Source organism: Cimex lectularius, unplaced genomic scaffold (genome assembly GCF_000648675.2).
Source record: "Cimex lectularius strain Harlan isolate CLEC.00 unplaced genomic scaffold, Clec_2.1 scaffold40, whole genome shotgun sequence".
Classification (NCBI taxonomy): Eukaryota; Metazoa; Arthropoda; class Insecta; order Hemiptera; family Cimicidae; genus Cimex; species Cimex lectularius.
In genome coordinates, this window is record NW_019392652.1 from 768,659 (window position 1) to 785,084 (window position 16,426).

Genomic DNA, 16,426 nt, shown 5'->3' on the forward strand with positions numbered 1-16,426 from the left:
TTTCTGGACTGCCTTACTGGTATACTTTGTGTCAAGATTTCTCATTTTATTTTTAATTTAATTGAAGGAACTTCCATTATTTATTTTATCTATAATATTCTTAGGACACTAGTCCCAGAATAAAGTTATTTTGCTTCTTCTTCTATTACTTAATTGTTTACAGGCGCAAACAATTGCGTAGGAAGGTAGTATAAAAGCAAAAAGCAACTAAAAGTTCGATAAGTTTCGAATACATTTTGTTTAGCACTTTCGTAACAAGTAATTTTTAGTACTCATCAAAGTCAGGTATTGTCTTCAAAACACATTCATTTCTAAATTATTTTCAAACCTTCCTTGCTTTCAAATTCTCGGAACAATTTGCTTTAGGTTTCCTATATAAGGTCAGACTGATGCGAATTTGGATAGAACTTCTACCCTTGTTTTCACTTTCTTTCGCCCAGTAAGTGGAACTTGATTGTAACAAACCTAGTCCGTTTGACAGTCGACGAGTGTAGTTGATACTATTGGCCGAAATGGCGTCTCTCGTTCAAGAGCCTCTTCGTTCAGGACAAACGGCCCATCCTAACCCTTTACTTCCTACCCTGCAAATGGCACATTGAGTGTTAACTTCTCTTCAAATTCTTATGGGTGGTTTCAGCTGGTGTTAATTATCAAATAACGTTGGAATTTGACTAGAATGTCGAACTCAAACTACACTTCCATTATCAGCAAATTCTAATAGCCATGATTTAGACAATAAAAATAAAACTTTTTTCTATTACTCTGTTTAGTCTTAAAATTAATATTTTTTAATGAAAATTTAATATAATTGTAGAAACATAAAGTTGTACGTTGAAGTTTTTCCAACAGACCGGTCTTTTCAAGGCCTTGTCAGTCCAACAAAACATCATAATGTTATTAGTAAATAACCTGTCAAAAACAGTTACAGACGTTGAAAACTCTCTTTTGAAGACTAAAATATGTATAATGTAATATATGTAATGCTAAAAGAATGGCTGTACTCATAAATTTACGGTGGTGAAGAGTGGGACAATTCAGCCAGAAAAGGAATAGACGTTTTGTCACTTTTTAAATATTTTTAATGTTTCGGAGCGTTTTTCCCACTTTCACAGTGCCTGGAACAACATATTGACAAAACCTTTCAAAATAAAATTTCAAAATCATAAAAAAAACCAACCACATATGGCATAAACAATCGGATAGATATTTTTACAAAGTATTTATTTTTCATACAACACGTAAAATCGTTGATATGTACACATTTTAAAATAAAACAAAATCTGACGCTATAATGTAAAATGAAATTTTGTATAAGGTTGAAAAGAATCACCCAGTGGTGACATTTGAGTAGGGTCTACGTGCTATGTCTTGCTCACCAGTTCACAGGTCGCGAGGCCACTGTTACGTTAATATCCTTGGGGGATTATTGAAGATGGTTCAAAATATTAGGTTTAAAACTAAGAGATTGTAGCGTAATAAAAGGGAATTGTGGAATTTTATGATGACATCTTTCAGAAAAGGGATTTTAAGGTCGTTGTGGATTTTGTCATTTGTTCCGTAGAAGGGAGCATTGCCGTTTTCGGAGGATTTTTTCGATTGGAAAATTTGGATACGATGATAGTTGGAATATTTGGTTGAATCAGACATTCTATGCCGTATGTCCAAATGAGGTTAATTATCGTCTCGTATATCAGTAGTTTGTTGTGGAGCGTCAGTTTGGATCGTTTGTCTAGAAGTTGAGAGTATTTTGTAACGTCTAGTCAGTTTCCCCTTTTGTAGACTGGCATGTATATTCCTCATCAGTCTTTTGTCAATGTACAGACCGAGGTAGCTGACGTGGTAAACTATATGAACAAAATCAAGTTGTAGGTATAGTGGTGGCATTATTCCATGTCTGAGAGTAAAGAATATATGTTGGCTTTTATCTACTTTATTTTTATCTGCCACTTTACAGAAAAAAAAATTAATGCAATAGGCAATTCTATGGCTTTCTATTGGTTAGAATTGCTTCAAGATGCTTGAGGACGTTGGTCCTTTTTGAAATTTTAGTTTGAAAAGTTTTGCCTACATCCTATTCTACTATGAAACGGTGCAAAACCCTCCGATACGTTGTATTATATAAAGGTGACAAAGTACCTAATTTTTACCGGCTGAACAATCTCACTTTGCACCACCATTAATATGTAATAAATGTAGTTATTAGTGCATTTATTAATTTTTTTGGCTTATAAAGAAATCACACACTTTGATATTTTACAAGAACACAAGTTTGATGATGGTGTTTCAAAGTACAAATTAGTTTGTAAAGAGAAATGAATCAATTTTATTCGAGTAATTAAAATAAGCATGTTTCTGTGATAGAACGTCTTTGATTTCATCTTTGAAAGAAACCAGAGGAAGTTCAATTAAGTCAAACAACCGCTCGAATGTTGAGGGAAGGGTGAAATTGAAATTAATTGGAAATCCTCCGACCTTCTGATTTGAACCGGGAAAGACGGCGGGCGAAGCGGAGGGAAAATGAAAATTGAATAGCTGCATTTTTCTTTCAACAAGTTCCAACAATGGTCGAGAATACTCTACCAACTTCGAAAACGCTTCAAAGCGCGTTGAATCCGACTACTTAAAGCATTAGAGGTAATTGCGTGCAAGTGGAGTGATATCAATCCACACTCTGGGAAATGGGTTCCTTTGATGTTAAAGTTTGCTTCGGACGAATTGGAGCTGGTCTTAAACAGGTTATGATTGCCTTCATCTTCTATCGATTAGTCTCTTCGGGTTTGTATCAAACCTAATAACTGATACACGCCTTATAATACAGGTAAAAGGTATAAACACGGCAGTAAGGTACCTGGACGAAAGCAAAATTTGGTAGTTCACATGAACAGCGGTACATAAATTTCCAAACAAATATTAATTTGAATAACAAGACAAAATTGCAAAAAAGATTTGCAAATTTAACTGCTAAAAATATATCCAACAACCTTTAATTTTCCTTGGTATATCTGGTAATTATATATGTTATGCACTTTTTTTAAAAGATTCTTGAACAATCAGATAATATTATTGCATAAATTATAATCACCCTATAATATAAATAAACAAAAGTGAAACAAATTGGCAGTAAATTACAATTAATTAAGGTTTTTGATTGAGATGAAAAAGTCAATGGCACCAGCGGGATTCGAACCCACGATCTTCGGCTAAATACGCCGCTGCTCTACCACTTGAGACCTCGATCCACTCGGACACTAACTTCCCATCTCAACTCACCTTTTCAAATTTCCCTTTTTTTAGCAATTTTTCAAATGTTGTGTAATCTATTTGATTCTCGGCGACAAATGAAATGGCCACGGAGACCTTTAGTAAAGGTATTCTTCATTTTAAATTATTAAATTCACTAATTTCGTGGTCCGCTTGACCAATTAATATATTACAATTAATTAAGGTTTTTGTTTGAGATAAAAAAGTCACTGGCACGAGCGGGATTCGAACCACGATCTTCGGCTTGATACGCCGCTGCTCTACCACTTGAGCTATCTTGACCTCGATCCACTCGGACTCTAACTTCCCATCTCAACCGCACCTTTTGAATTTTTTCTCCTTTTTGCCATTTTTCAAATGTCGTGTAATCGGATTGGATTCTCGACGACAAATGAAATGGCCAAGGAGAGCTTTAATGAATTGTACTTCATTTTAATTCATTAAATTCACTAATTTCGTGGTCCGCTTGACCAATTAATTAAGGTTTTTAGTTGAGATGAAAAAAAGTTAATGGCACGAGCGGGATTCGAACCCACGATCTTCGTTTATAACGTTCTACGTGTTACAATGCGTGTATCAGCGTCATTTTTATAGTCATTGCTTAAAAAATTAAAAAATTCTACGACAAAGAAGACCAAAATCACATGAAAAAAGTAGCATGACATATGATTGCAGAAACAAATCAATCGTGCAGATTAAACGAAAAATCAAAACTTAAAATTGTAATTACTAGATAATTATAATCAGCCTATAAATAAACGAAAGAGAAACAAATTGTGAGTAAAATTCGCGTTTCTGTAACTATGCTACAGAAACGTTTTGTACCATAATTTCCAATCAATTTAAATATTCTTAGATGTGAAGAATGTACGATTTCTAAAATAATGATATCAATTTTGCTTAAATAGTAATTATAATATTTTATTATTTATACGCAATAAATAATATGTTTTATACAACAGAGGTGGAATAAAAGAATTGTTTTACCATCTGTCTTCTTCAGCTTTTTCTGAACAATGACATTTTCAATTTCTTTCGATATTGAATCTGTCCGGAGAAACGGTGATAATATGCCCTATTCCCACCCTAATCCTTTTACACAATGAGCATATTTTACAAACGATTTAGCACAAAAGTTTGAAGACAACACCATCTGGTGAAAAAATTCTATTTATTTCATTATTTAATGTGTGAATTGGAACCGGGTCGTGGCGTTTTTACGAACATCTTTAACTGCACACCGAGACTATAGGGGGAAAGGAAAAAAGGTAAAAGGTTGCTAACGTGGGAGTTAAATAGTAATTTTTTATGGTGCTGTGCAAGTTAGTGCCTAGGCCAAAGGAATTTACGATGCCACCCCATTGGCCTTTTCAAAATACATTATCGCATATTCATTAAACCCAACAATCATCACTTTAGTTTGATAGCCTTCGAGAAACGATTATTTTTACGCCATATTCATAAAGGTCGTATATTTTTTAAGGTGGCTTTTGTGATGGGTGCTATTGGTTACAATTGGCCATGATAGTAATTTTTTTCGTACAGTACTTTTATTTGTTTATAATATGGACAGATGGGATAATTTTTTACTTTAAATCCATTATAGCAAACCGGTTATCGTCGTTTCTTTTGCTTAATATGACAGTGTTATTGTAAGGGCCGCCAATAAGCCCTTCCACTTGTTAGAATGTTCCCTTCAACTGAATTTTTAATTGTCTATTTAATTAAATATAAATGCATATATGTTTAGCGGTCATAATTGACCATATTAATTATTTTAATTATCTATTATTTTAAACTAAGGTCTTGGTTGAGATGAAAAATTAATATGACGAGCAGGATTCGAACCCACGACCTACAGCTGCTGACATTTTACCATTTGCAAAATGGAAAATTGGAAAGGTTGAACATTGTAATGAGGAGTGGTGTCTGATTGGATCGATGTTTCTTGGATTTTTCACTCAAGCAGGATTTTGTTAACTAGTAAAATAAGAGTCATTAATTACGTGATTATTCCAATACGAGAGGTTTTATCTTTGTTATAATATTATCGTTAATTTTATTAATAAAATATTTTTTAAATTTCTTAAAATGTATTTAATTGACAATTTAACTTTTTTTAAATATAAAAGGTTTATTCTTTGTTTATTATTTTTATAGTTTATTCTATTACTTTGTTTCAAATTCGCATAATGTGTATGATTAATCCCTACTGGAAAAGCACAATTCCACAAATGCCAGGATAATTTATTCCCATTTTATTACGTCAAATTAATTGCGTAAAGTTTGTCATATTAAAACACATCACATCAGCCTTACAAAGTTACATCAGGAATAAACCAAACAGGATTTCATTCAAATAAACCTTCATTAAATAAACAAATAATTACTTATTTTATCTGTTACTAAATAAATGATTGGTCAAACGGATGAGACAAACAAATTAATCTGGCAAATTGTGTTTCATTTTTATAATTCGTTTTTATATATTAAAGTGATGACCTGAGAGTTTTTACTGTCAAGTCTTTACACCGGTCCGATAAAAATCATTCAATTTATAAATTATTAATTTTTTATTGGGATTCACTACTGTCTAAAATAAAATCTGCTGGAGAGTACTCTGAAAACATGAAACGTTGATATACAATTTTCGGCGGAAAAAAGTACTTAATATTTCGTACCAAAAAATTTACGTGATGGTAAAAAAATGGATTGTATATTTTGTTTTTACGAACAAATTATTTAATAAAATACAACGTAAATTATAGTCTAACTAACGATTTTATTTTTCTTCTATCAAAACAAACAAAAATAATATAGTCTTTAACGATAACCTTGATCTGTCTATCCTTGCTGTCCTGTTTGTCTGTCATAAACATTTAGGCCTTTGGCCATCTTCAGTGTTTCTATGCGATTGTTTTGAAATCAAATTTTGTTTATAACGTTTTATATGTTACAATGCGTCTATCAGCGTCATTTTTATAGTCAATAAGTAAAAAATTGAAAAATCCCTACGACAAAGAAGACCAAATCCACATGACATATGATTGCAGAAACAAATAAATCGTGCAGATTTCACGAAAAATAAAAACTAAAGATTGTAATTACAAGATAGATTAAAGACAATGACGGACAATTAAACTTCGTGAATCATTTCCCAGAAAAACGTCACGAAAATTTACCATTAGAAACAATATGAAACTACAACATGACATACAAAAGAACGATTATAAATTATTGAAATATCTACATTTAAAATTATAGGAAATTATGTAATTATTATTTTATTAGTCATATATTATGTTAATTATATTTTTCACTCATTATAAGTATATTAACTACCAATGTATGGAGGATAATTTTCAATTAAATTTAATACGTGAATATTATTAATGATATTATTAATTTTCTCTAAGGTAAAGAGCAGATGTGTTGACATTATGTGATGGGATAATCTGATGTTAGTAAGTTTATAATAGTAAAATAGACAGGTGGAAGACACCGCCGACTCTACTAACCAAAACTCATAATTTTATTACGATTATGTCAATTTTGATTAAATACATATTTATATTTGTTAACCGTAAAAATCTACAGAAATAAATCAAAATCCTGGAAAGCTTGAGAAGGGACTGACTGTTTTTTTTTCTTTCAGATTTGCCTAAGCCCTGATGTTTTTTTATATATAGATAATATTACTTATGATCACTCGCATCAACAAATAAATTAACAAAAATTCAAACTTACAATTACACGATTTCAAACTAAAGGGTATAAAAAGAAACAGAATATACGATCAGAAAAAAACACAGACTTAATCCACCAAAGTAACTTCGTGAAATATGCGTTCTCACTTCCTCTCTCTCACTCTCTCTCTCTCTCTCTCTCTCTCTCGCACACACACAAACAACCAAAGAAGTAAACGCCGAAATGAGTCCTATTCTGCGCAAGCAAACGCTTATTTTTCATCCTTCTTCTTTTTTGAAGAGTGAATTTTTTTATGAATTTCTTTATTTTTTAACAAATATTATTTTAATAACTAGGCTTTAAATTGCCTTTAATTAATTCTTACTTTTAACTTATAACTATGTTGCGATTTTTGGTTAATTTAGTTAGTTTGGTTTCGCTATGTGGACGACCATGTTTGGCTTATAAGACTCTAGCTTTTAAAAACAGGCTTTATTTCTCAAAGCTTATGTGATTTTCAATAGTGGTTAGGTTTCAGAGAGTTCAAGATAAAAAACAGTAAGTTAAACGAACAGGGTACCAACAGAAAAAAAAACGAAATTTTCTTGAAAAGTTTAGTGGTTTTATATTAATTAATTAATTTTGTTTCTAAAATTTTTCAAATTGTCTTCATAAGTTTCTTATTTGTTGTGCAGTTTATAGTATGCCATATTTACTTCATTTTTAACCGACGAAATAGGTTTATTTGACAAGACAAGAAAACAATTAAGAGACGTCTTATTAAAACTTTTAAACCCCCTCTTGGAAAGGGGAAACGGAGAAAAGAAAAATGTCTACAAAAATGCTGGAATTTAAATGTGTGAAAAGAGGAAGCACCGTTGCCTACAGTTTAAACAGTAATTAGAGGAAAGTTCCAAGGGGAAGGTTAAACAGACAGAGCGTTGTTGGAGGGTTTTCGCAATTAGCAGCTTTGTCACCCCTTCCCAAAGGGTCACGACCAAACAATCATTCTATCTTCTTTTCCACTCTCAATTGTTAATGAGCGCCGGCTCCTACCTAACAAACAACTTTCTCCTCGTGCCGACACTTGTTTCAAAAGTGTTGGTACTTCTAAATTTAAAAATAGAAAGTTTTTTGGTTATGAGGCATCATCGATCATAAATGGAATACATTGCTGACCTGCCTTATATTTTTATCTTTATTTATGGTTATATTTATTTATTTTATATTGTTTGTACTATCATACACATACATACTGCAAGTAATCTATTTTTGAGGATCATGGTAGGAAATACATAGCACAAATCAACTCATTATAGCAGTAAGGAGTAAATGCGTTATAGAGCTGGCTTATCTAATCATCAACATAGATCAACTGACAAGATTTTGATGGAAGTCATGACATCAAAAAGCATGATTTTATAAACTTTAAAATATCATTTGATGGTATTAAACCTATACAGCAATAATTGTGAAAAGCATAGCTGAGTTAAAAGATTTGTGTCATGAGCTAGACTCGAGCCCACGTTCTCCCGATCGTATTCAGGAGATTTTGGGTTCGAATAAGAAACAAGTTTTAACTCATCCGTACTTTGCATAATAAGAAAAATAATTACTTTGGTTAATAGGACTAATTAAAAACATATCATGTACAAAAACTTGATTATCCTTATCTTTAATCAAGTGAATAGTATTTTATTTACAAATTTGACTCCTTTACATAAATGCAGTATTGGAACCAATTAAATTCACTACTTTCGTGGTCCGCTTGACCAATTAATGTCTATCAATTGATTAAGGTTTTTAGTTGAGATAAAATAGTCAGTGTCACGAACGGGATTCGAACCCACGATCTTCGGCTAGATACGCCGCTACTTTACCACTTGAGGACAGGATAGGTTATGTGGTAGAGCAGCGACATAATCCCACTCGTCCCATTAGCTTTTTTTCATCTCAACTAAAAGCCTTAATTAATTGTCATGTATTAATTGGTCAAGCGGACTACGAAAGCAGTGAATTTGATGAAAAGTTCAGGCGACAGTCGCACATCGTAAGTGCACTAAGACTCTTCCAGTAAGCTCCTGAGATGACACTGAATTTTTTATCTCCACTAAAAACCTTAATTAATTGAAAAAATTGCAACCAGTAATTTTTTTACAAATATTAAATGTAATGTATTGAATGGAACACTCTAAGACGACACATCTTCATAAAAAACACACACTTTGTGCTCTGAAGATAAACTCAATAAAGATGGAAACGTTGGCACGATAAAGAAAATGTTTTTTTAAACCTACATCACACTAGGCCACATCTCACGATCTCTATACGGTCATTAAATGTAATTTTAAACCTTCTTCTTTGCATGAAACTTCGAATTGCACACTAAAAAATCCATTTTATACCACAGAGGCAATGCAACCGGCGAACGGACAAACCCGATAAACATAGACTTTTCCCACTTTTATGGGATGCTATTTGAAAGTATGCACGACATTTCCAGCAGAGAGACATCGTTGAAATAGCATTGGTGATATAGCAGGCCTCGTTTGAAACAGAGAGAATACATGACAAAAGATAATAAATTTTCGCCAAGACTCTGCATCTGTTCGTCCAAATTCATTAAAAGAATCATGAAAAGTATATTTTATTATTAGTTTCACAAGTTTTGTGGTCCGCTTGACCAATTAATATCTTTCAGTTAATTAAGGTTTTTAGTTTAGATAAAAAAGTCAGTGTCGCGAGCGGGATTCGAACCCACGATCTTAGGCTAAATACGCCGCTGCTCTACCACTTGAGCTATCGTGACCTCGATCCACTCGGACACTAAATTCCCATCTCAACTCACCTTTTCAAGTTTCCCTTCTTTTTGCGATTTTTCAAATGTTGTATAATCTATTTGATTATCGGCGACAAATGATATGCTCACGGAGAGCATTATTGACGGTATTCATCATTTTAAACTTATTAAATTCACTAGTTTCGTGGACCGCTTGACCAATTAATATATGTCAATTAATTAAGGTTTTTAGTTCATAAAACGTGGGTTCGAATCCCGCTCGTGACACTGACTTTTTTATCTCAACTAAAAACCTTAATTAATTGAAATTTATTATTGGTGTTAAATATCTCAACAAAAAGACAAGAAATAACTTTAGAAAAATTGAAATTTGTTGTGCTTTAATGATGATTGGACACTCAGTTCATAATTTCCTGAACATCCGTTCACTTCGCATACATTTATTTTATGGGTAATACATCATACAGTCTGCATGTATAAATTTTCCCTAAACATGATAATACTGCTGAAACATATTTATTTGTAGTTGTAACCATTTTTCGAATAGTCGTTTTTTATTTAATCAGTCTTCAAGTTTTTTTAAAATTTTGGAACAATGCAAACATCTCTCTTTTATATATCGACTACTTCAGGACTCACATATCCCCTCCTTCAGTGATAACCAAAAATTATCATTTATACATTAATAAAATATTTGTTAAATTGTGTATAAATTGGATGTTAACCTTTGCCTGGAAGGATGATGCATCATGGCGATTATTGTTTAAGCTCAAGTAAAGAATTGAATTGTTAAAAAAAATTAATTAGCCTGTATTATTTAAAAAACGCAAGTAATCTTGTAATACTACATTGTCTAATAATTAACTAGAACCCAAAAATTTTTGGCAGTGTAGTTTTAAATTTCTTCAAGCTTCCCTAACAAATACGGCAGACGGGAGACACAGGTTAATAAGTGAATTATCAAGAGAGCAGAACAGTTGCTTATAAAAGGTAATGGAGTCATGGGTAACTTGGTTTAGTGAGGCTTTTCCGCCTCCTACCATTCATGGTGTTTTGAGAGAACTTGGATCGAAAGTCAAACTAGAAACTCAATTAAGCCCGACATTAGCGTCACTGAGAAAATTGGAATAACAGAATCGTCTTAAATTTAAAGTGGGCCGCGCTTAAGGTAAAAGCTTTTTTTGTTTTATATTTCATAAAAATTTCGGCGAAAAAGCATTATCTGACCTTACTCACCCCACGCGGAAGAAAAAGCAATGATATACATTTTTTTATTCACCAGATAATAATAATTTATACATTGCATTATAAAGCGAAACAACAGTCTCAGATTTATTTTCTTTGTCTTGTTTTGAAATCGCCTTAAACATTTGATAATTCATTGATCGTTTATACTTAAGATATGCCTAAGAGTTCAGCGCATTTGAATATCTAAATGAAATCGTTCTTTGAATTTTCTGGAAAATAATATTTCATGCTTATATCAACTTAGAACTGGAATGGAAAACGGGTGTTTAAACTCTCTTGTTCTTTTCGGTTGTGTTTAATTTAAAGTGTTCACTTTACGCAAACACGGTTATGGTAATATAAACGTAAAATCGTTATTCTGTAAGAATCGTTTTAGATCTTGCGCAAGTTTTTCTACAGTGGACGCCGCTAATAACTCACTTTGGGACCATCAAAAAGTGAGTCATAAGCGGATTAACCCTATAAGCGAAGGAAACAAGATTTTAGAATGTATGTAATACACAAACTTTATTTTTCCTGTCAATACATATAGACATAACGAGTCAATCTTCTATAAAATAAAGGTAAGTCTTCAAATAAGACATACATAATCAATTCAAAATTTAAGATGGTTTAAAGAAATTTGTTGCTTTGGTTTGTTTGTTGTTATTTTCCATCATTTCAACAATAAACTAATAATTATAGTGCTTTTGAAAATTGTTCTGCTAGACAGCTCTTCTCATCTCCCCTAGAGTCATTAGAACTTTGAGTGTGAAGGTGGAACTTCGACTTCATCGGTCTCCTCCTCGTCAACATCGTCATCATTTCTAGCATCCGATGTGCTGCTGCGACTGGCTTCGTTCATGACGGAATGGCAGATTTGGTCCTCAGAATACGCTTCAGAGGTTTGAAGATTGTGGTCGATATCCATCCATTCCTCGTAGTCCCTCAGAGTAAGGTCTTCTGGCGTATCAATAAGGCAGATATCTTCTTCCTTCTGCAGCTCATCATCAGTTTTGACAAAACCACCGTGGCGAAAGCAGATCGAATGTTACTAACGTTATTCCACGTTCCCACCAAAACTGAGTCTTATATTCGAATTGGTGAGTTTTATAACGAGTTTTTTTCAATGTATTCGGATACGTTCGAACTGTTTCTGGCAATTCTCAGTCTTATAGGCGACTGAACTTTAATATCCCTGAGTCTTATAAGCGTCCACTGCATTTTGTTTTTGTTTAAATACTTGGAATCCCCACACAAGACTGAAAAGACATCACACAAACCGACGTTATAATTCGCGGATTAATAAATCAGGGTCCCTCTGAGAATATCCCTAAAGACGTGACTGATCGATCTTTTATACACATGACTAACAGGGATATCTTAAAAAGATGTGCAATTTTGAAAAATTCCTTTGCGATGGGACCTGACGGTAGACCAGAGATGTTTGTTAAAACGTGCTCTTCATCGATTGCTCTGCCACTTACAATTATTTTTCAAAGATGTATTAGGGAAGCCATCTTTCCCGTTAAATGGAAATATTCTTACGTGGTTCCTATTTATAAGAAAGGTAATTCACCTTGATAGTTAAATACAGACCCATTTGCAAATCTTCTGTTTTCGCCAAGATGTTAGATTCCATTCTTGCTGAGGTCCTTAGCATGGCTTTTCGATCATATGTTAACATCAATCAGCATGGTTTCTTAAGGGGTAGATCCACCAGTACAAATTTATTTCATTATTATGATTGTAATGTTAATTCCCTTGAGAATGGAAATAGTGTTCACGCTGTATATACAGATTTATCTAAGGATAGAGTTGACATTGATATTCTTCTGTTTAAGTTGAAAATCCTTGTAGTTGGTGATCCTTTGTTATCCTTCATCGAATCATTTCTATCTGGTCGCTCTTTTTCTGTTCTCATTAATAACTCTGTATCGGATAGGATTTCTACATTTTATGGCGTACCTCAGGGTTCTCACTCCGGGCCCATATTATTTCTTGTTTATTTCAATGATGCCTGTAGTATATTCAAGGATTGTAAGTTTTCTTTATTGGCGGATGATTTAAAAATTTTTCATTCAGTGTCTTCTAGTCACGACTGTGTTGGTTTACAGAGGGAACTGGACTGCTTCAATAATTGGTGTGAGCAGAATCGTCTTCCTTTGAATATTAACAAATGCAAGGTAATTAAATTTTCTAAAAATATCCGACCTCGTGACTTTGATTGTTTTGACTATTTCGTTGATGGGCAGGGATTGGAAGAGGTTGATCGTATCTCCGACCTTGGTGTCGTTTTCAGCAGAAAGGGTTATTTCAGTGACCATATCAAACAGATTCGAGGTAAGGCTCTACGCAATCTTGGCTTTATTACTAGGTTTTTTAGAGATTTTAAAAACATCTTGGCAGTTAAAATATTATATCAATACCTCGTTCGTAGCCATCTGGAACATGCAAGTGTCGTGTGGTCCCCTTACTACGTTGGTGAGATTAGCAACTTGGAAAAAGTACAAAAGAAAGCAACCAGGATAACGGGCTTCAGAGTTGGTCTTGCACACCTGAATTACTTGGAAAGACTGAACTGGCTTCTTGAGTCGGTTAGCTTCCAACGTATTTTTGCCGATCTCATTTGGGGTTGGAAATTGTGGAATGTGGCCATTGATATCCTGAACTTACATTTATCGCTAAGTGTGCCTCAGCGACCACTTAGGAACCATAATTTGTTCTTTGTTCCACACTACAAAACAGAATATGGACTAAATTCACCCCTACCGACGATAATGATATTGCTGAATTATTATTTTAATGAAATAGATGTATTTCGCGATTCAGTTAAAGTTAAATTAAAATGTTTACTTGCCTTGAATCATTAAGCCTTGTGTTTTTGTTATTATTGCCTAATTGTTCATTTGTTCTTTTTGTTATTATGTGCCTTTTTTTGACTACTCCTCTTGTAGATTCTTTCTGTTGGAGTTATAATAAATAAATAAATTTTTAAAAAGACTACTTGACTCAAGATCAACAAGATCAAAATTAGACATTGAAAACAAACGTTTAATTTAGAAGACAATGATTAGACCTCACTGGGCGTACGGATGTGAATTGTGGGGCTCAACCAAGGATTCCAACTCCCAACGTCTCCAATCAATCCAATCTAAAATTCTCCCTCAAATTATAAATTATTTTTTTTACGTTTAAAATTACACTATTCATAACGATCTACACATCCCTTTTGTGCACGTATTCATCAAAACCCGAATTAAGAAATTTCATCAATCACCGAACACACTCAATAATCTATTAGTACTACATTTATCACTGAAAATTTTCCAAGACGATTAAAGCGAAAGTGGCCCGAGACTTTCTCAGTGAGTGAAGACTGAACAAGATATCAGTGTGATGGAGTGCGGCCATTGGGCAACTTCTACAAGAGCCTCAAATGATAAATTCAACATATATGAACATATTTACTTAATACAAAATTTATAGTTGTAAATATCAAATAATGAAATAAAAAAAATTTAAAGAAAAATTATAAATAACAGAAATATTTGTTACTATTATGATTTATATAAAAATCCGGATGAATATTACCACTTGGTGGAAAATTAAAAAAAGAGTAATGTAACTAAACCTGTATGATTTTTCTCCACTGCAAACACATTTATAGCTCCCATATTTAAAAAATAAAAAATTTAACAATTGGTGAAAAATAAAAGAGTCGTGTTTTATCATTTTAATATAAACACAATTGTAATATTTATTCTTAAACTATGAAACGACATGTTTTCTTGTTTATAGTAGAGCGTCGGATCGCGAGTTTTCTTCATGACAAACAATAATGTTATTTAGCATTATTTTATATGAAACCCTGTGTGTAGATTGCTTTATATAAATTGGATACTATTGATATACAAATATTTAGAAAGGGAGAGAAACGACACGAGAGCAAGTGTAGATGAACATCGAAAACAATAAAGAAAATTAGGAAAGAGAAATAAATAGTGATAGATAGACATAAATTAGATATTATTGACATAATACATGGACATACCAATATTTAGGAAGTCAGAGAAACGGCACGAGATCTTGAGTGGGTAAACGATGGAAACAATTAGGAAAAACAAAAAAGAGAGATAGGAAGATACTTAGATAAATCGAGATAGATAAATAGGGATAGATAGGTAGACAGACAGATAAAAAGATAGATAGATATATAGGTAGATAGATTGATAGATAGATAAATAGATAAATGAGTAGATAGATAGGTATATAGATAGAAGGTGGGGGAGGTAGATAGATCGATAAGTAGTCCGATAGAAAGAGAGAGGGTGAGAAAGGAAAATAGGGAGATACAGACAGACAGCCAGAGAGAGAGAGAGAGAGAGAGAGAGAGAGAGAGAGAGAGAGAGAGAGAGAGAGAGAGTGAGAGAGTGAGAGTGAGAGAATACATTTATTTTTCCAATATTTTGTTTCAAGTTGAATTTGCCAACACATTTTAAATTCAATATTTCTACATTCTAACAGCTCCATGATTTGTGTGCGTTCTTATTATTACTGTAAAAAAACGGTATCGTACTCTCTTTTTTCCCTTGTATATCGGAAGATTGCAGACATGAATAGGGAGTGTAAGGCATCAAATTAAATAACGTTGAAAATTTAGTGCTTCGTCGGAATTAACATCGTTTTTCATTATACAGGAACCAGCTTGGTTTTAAATTGATTGGGCTAACACGCAAAATTGTATTACGAGCCATTTCGGGACGGCTGAGTTCTTCATTCCGGGGGAAAGTTTGAAATTATAATTTCACAGTTATGAGTGGAAGGAAGGAGAGAAGATTGTCGCTGGGGTAGATCTCATTTGCAGATTGTCTGCCATGCAATGGCATCACTTCCTCCCCCGCCCACCCTCCTTGGCAGCCGCCCTGGCAAAACTCTTAAACATCCGCATTCCTAAAATTACTCTCCAACCGCGGGGGATAAAGGGAAATTTTAATATGTATTTTCACTTGACATCACAATTTCGGCAATTTATATGCCCTTAATAAGTATACGTGTTACCGTTATTAATAGTTTATCGTTAGCAATAGACAATTAATTTAAGAGTGATAATAATATACATGTAATAATATATATGTATTGTCAGATTAATCTGGTTTGAAGTTTGTATAAGTATATAGTAATAGTAGTTTTGTGAGCTTTAATTTGTTGTGGAAAAATGAAGAGGAGGAAATATTTTTACAAAGAAGGGGAATCGTTATGTTAAACCAACAATTCTCATCTATCGTGCGGAATGGTAGCTCGTCTTGCCATCCTTTAATTTCAGTTCTAATGAAGGATCATAATATTTTTAAATAAAAAAAATACGTTGTTTCTTTTAGTGTATATATATATATATATATATATATATACAGGGTGAATTGCTACTCGTGCTACAAACTTCTCCAGTAG